The sequence below is a fragment of the Eulemur rufifrons genome, chromosome 9 (assembly GCF_041146395.1).
Source record: "Eulemur rufifrons isolate Redbay chromosome 9, OSU_ERuf_1, whole genome shotgun sequence".
Classification (NCBI taxonomy): Eukaryota; Metazoa; Chordata; class Mammalia; order Primates; family Lemuridae; genus Eulemur; species Eulemur rufifrons.
The window spans coordinates 49,825,614-49,830,191 of record NC_090991.1 but is presented as its reverse complement, the minus strand read 5'-3'; the positions used below and the strand labels follow the sequence as shown (position 1 = coordinate 49,830,191).

The 4,578-nt window shown below is 45.0% G+C and overlaps 1 non-coding gene across 1 annotated transcript; it reads left to right on the top strand.

Moving 5' to 3' along the window:
* Nucleotides 1–3,421: 3,421 nt before the first annotated feature.
* Nucleotides 3,422–3,524, top strand: LOC138392793 (small nucleolar RNA U13). Its single transcript, XR_011235064.1, has one exon. It is a non-coding gene; the product is annotated as a small nucleolar RNA U13 (small nucleolar RNA).
* Nucleotides 3,525–4,578: the final 1,054 nt, after the last annotated feature.

Sequence of the window (4,578 nt, the reverse complement as noted above, 5' to 3'; positions counted from 1 at the left end):
AGAGGAGGCATGGGCTGGGCCCTTGGGTCACCCAGCAGGATCTCGCAGGAGCCTGCAGGGATCAACTTGGCCTAGTTTTCAAGACTTTAACAAACTCCCTGGCAAGCAGCAGCTCCCTCGTGTCTCCTTTTCATTCCTGTTTCCCTGAGTGTCTCTTCTTTGTCCAAGCCAGTGGTTCCTGACTGGGGGCTGTTGTGCCCCTCAGGAGACACTGGGCAGCGTCTGGAGACATTCTCGGTTCTTGCCCCGGGGAGGAGGGTTTCTGCTGGTATCTGGTGGGTAGAGACCAGGGACGCTGCTAAACATCCTACTGTGCACAGGACGGCCCCCCACAAAGAATGTCAGCAGTGCTGTGGTTGAGAAATCCCGGTCACATAAGCAAAGCGACTCCTACATTCAAAATGCTGTTCTGGTCTGTTGCCTTTTCTCTCTCGAAATCTGGAAAAGAGAAGGAAGAGAGGAAATGAAATGACTCTTTAGGCAGCGTTCACCACCGCTTTCTTGCAGTGTGATGTTACAAATGGTCATAAAAGCTGTAATTTACTTGGCACCGCTTTTGGATGGTTTCCCCTGAAACTGAAACAATAAAAGAAACAGCACATGCACAAACTCACCCACTGCGTGAGGAACAGACTAATAACCCTGTGCTCCCCACACTTGGCTGTGCACACGGATTTCCCGCGAATCTGGTTGGAATTTGGATTCCGATTCATCAGGTCAGGGTGGGGGTCCCTGAGATTCTGTGTCTTCGACAGGCTCCCGGGTGGTGCCACAGACCACACAGTGAGCAGCAAGGCACTAACCTGACCTTTGGCCTTCCTAAGCCCATGGAGGGACTGTGCTGTGACACCCACTGTCCCTTTAAGTGTAGATGATGGAGAAACCCTTTGCAAAGCTCTGCGCATTAGTGGCCAGCTTTCCTTTGCACGTGGGATGTGGTGTAGAGTGAACAGTTCATCCTGCTGTGCCCAGAACTGCTCCAATTAAAACCAAAAATCCCACATCTCAGGAAACCCCTCAGTGCTGCATAAACCAGGATGGTGGTCACCTTATCAAGCCCGATAGTGTCCGCGGGGGCAAGGTAAGGTTGGACCTTTCCAGCTTCCTTTCATGAGGAAGGCTCTGAGCTCCAGAGTGGTGGGGACTCAAGACAGGTGCTTGATTTACTTAGTTATTTTGTTTCTTGCCTTCTCTATTCTGGGAATAGAATAAGGGATGATGTTAGGTTATTAGGCATGAAATGTCCGATTTCCTTAAGTGCTAAGTTTGACAGTTGATATCTCTGACATTTTACTTTGATACTTCTTGTTTTATTTTTATTGTGAAGGTACATTCTCAGTCTTTCAAACACACATTTTGGGTTATGATTATCTTTCACATTTTTTAAGAGCAATTTTTGTGAAACCATGGATAAGTGAAAAATTCATGTTATTTTCGAATGAGTTCCATCATCCAACAATATTGGACCATTTGAAACAAATGGGCAAGGTAAAGAAGCTGGATAGATGGGTCCTGCATGAATTAAACGAGCATCGGGAGAGAAATCTTCTCAAAGCTTGCCTTTCTTTGCTGTTACCACATAAAGGTGAACCATTTCTATACTGTATTGTCATGTGTGATGAAAAATGGATTCTTTTTGACAATCGCAAGCATTTGGCACAATGGTTGGATAAAGATGAAGTGCTGAAACACAGTCTAAAACTGAATATTCATCCAGAAGGCTAATGGTATCTGTTTGGTGGTCCAGCGCTGGTATTATCCACTATAGCTTCATGAAATCTGGTCAGTCGATTACAGCGGATGTCTACTGCAACCAATTGGATGAAATGATGAGGAAGTTTGTGATTAAGCAGCCGAGATTGGTCAATAGAAACAGGTCAATCCTCTTGTAAGACCACATGTTGTACAAACAATGCTGCTCAAACTATAGAAGCTGGACTTGGAAACTCTCCGTCATCCACTGTATTCACCAGACCTTGCACCAACTGACCACCACTTCTTCCAGGCTTTGGACCACTTCTTTCTTGCAGGGAAAAACATTCCATTCTCAAAAAACTGTGGAAAACACCTTTCAAGATTTCATCGCCATTCGCTCTCCAGGCTTCTTCGCTGCTGGCATAAACAAGCTACCATTGAGATGGCAAAACTGTGTCAACAGTTTAGGCACATACTTTGATTAATTGTACTGCTTCTTGTTTGATATATAATAGACTAAACTTTTGGTTCAAAATTGGACATTTTGTATTTAATGACCCAAATACACACTCCACTTCCTAACATTGGGGCACATTTTGTGTCCCCAAAAGGATTGTATTTCTCTTGTTCCAACTGTAATTTGTGTTCTCTAACAACAGGTCCCTCGGCTCCTGTCTTTTCTCTTCCACATCCCCATTCCCCATGGCTTCCAGATTCTTCTCTAGCTCTTCCTTTGAGCAGGCCATGCCCCTGCTCCAAACCTTCCGGTATTTCCTGACTGATACGGTTCCCAAGACTTTTGTCCTCAAGGGAGTAAGTTTTGTGGTGGGTAGAAAAAGTTTTGAGTAAGTTTTGTGGTGGGAGATGTTTCCAACTCTTAAATAGCTTATATTCTCAGTGGGTGAGAAATATACGTAAATCATCCTTTAAAAAATGGTCCAAGGCCGGGTGTGGTGGCGTGCGCCTATAGTCCCAGCTACTTGGGAGGCTGAGGCAGGAGGATCGCTGGAGCCCAGGAGTTCAAGGCTGCAGTGAGCTATGATCATGCCACTGTTCTCCAGCCTGTCTCTAAATATAACAAAAACCAAAACCAAAAAGTTCCAAGATTTTATATAATTAAGGGCTACAAGGCTAGATGGACTATGAGGTCTGTGTGGACGTGGATTTGCAGATGAGTTGGAGCAGAATCAGTAGCCCTGCTGTCTAAAACTCCTCTCTGCAGTGGCTCGGCCAGTTTCCATGCAGTTGGACAAATACTCCTGGTTAATTTCTGCCTCTGTGCCTTTGTTTAAACTGGTCTCCCCATGAAGAATGCCCCGTCCTTTGCTCTCTGCCTACCTCCATCCTTCATGTCCTATAATTATCCTGTCCTCACCCTCCCCCGACTTCACTCTTCTAGCCCTTAATGATCTCTACTCTAGGACTTCTGGCATGTAATTGGCGTGGCCCTGGTTTCCAACTGAGTAGTAACCACAGTCTGGCCCAGCGAGGGGTCGAAGAAGGGGACCCCCTTCCGGAGAAGAGCATGAATGGGCATGAAGGGGAGGGGATCTCCTTGGGGTGCTCCCCCCATGTCTCCTGCCTGCCTAATCACCTAAAGTCTCCCCAGCCTCCTGGAATAGCAGCTGCACTTGCTTCTTTGATTAATCTTGGGCATAGGTGTTGTTGAGATCACATGCTGTAAATCTTGCTTATGAGTGTACACTGTAAAAATTAATTGACTTAGATCCTTTTGTAGTTCATCAGCGTGATGATTGGGTTTTCACATGCATGTGTGAGAGGTGCCTCCCTCAATCTCGTTACTATGTTGGCACGTCACCTGTCTGATGTGAAAAAAATTGTCTTAAAAATGTGGGTCACCAATCACTTACTTGACAAATGCTTACGTGACTTCTCTATTCACCAGGGGGATAACATACTTTCATTGTAATTCCCTAACTGGTGTATATATTAGAACAGCAGTGGACAAAGGTTGAGGGATGCTTATATAGTTTACTGTTTTGAGAGGATATATTTACATTATTGTTTTCTTTGTTTCTCAAAGCCATGGACTGTGTGTTTCATTTATTCTTTACCCCCTGCAGCAGCGATTTCCAATCTTGGGTTCCTGAGCTTGAAGGGGCTGCCTGGTGTCACGTTTATCAATTATTAATATTTCCAAAAGCCAAATGAGGCAAAGGCAAATTAAAATCTAATTTCTTTGCTTTTGGCTGGAGTGACAGCCTCTCAGTTCTGTAGCCCTGGTGTTTCATGCTGATCTGACAGTCTGATTGGTAGCTATATCGCTGTGTTTTTGATGAATAAAAAATGGGGAAAAGCATTAATTCTTAGCCAACACAGTTTGCTTGACAAAACTCTTTCAAACCGTTTGGGGTGGTATTAATTCAATCTCTGTTGCTTGTAACAGAATCCCTGAAACTGGGAAAATTAGAAAGAAAAGGAACTTATTTCTTGCAGTCGTGGAGGCTGAGAAGTCCAAGGTCAAGGGGCTACATCTAGTGAGAGCCTTCTTGCTGGTGGGGACACTGCAGAGTCCTGAGGTGGTGCAGGGTGTTACGTGGAGAGGGGCTGAGTGTGCTCACGTGCTAGCTGAGGTCTCTCTTCCTTTTCTTGTTAAGTCACCAGTTCCCCTCCCGTGATAAAAATGGATTAGCCCATTAATCTATTAACCCATTAATTCACAAATCTATGAGTGGATCAATTCATTCCTGAGGGCAGAGCTCTCATGATCCAAGCACCTCTTAAAGGCTCCCGCTCCCTCAATACTCACACTGGGAACCAAGTGTCAACATGAGTTTCAGAGGGGACATTAAAGCACAGCAGTGGGGTTAGAGAAATAATAACAAATGGCTTATAGTGAGCACAGAGCTGCTTACGTGGTAG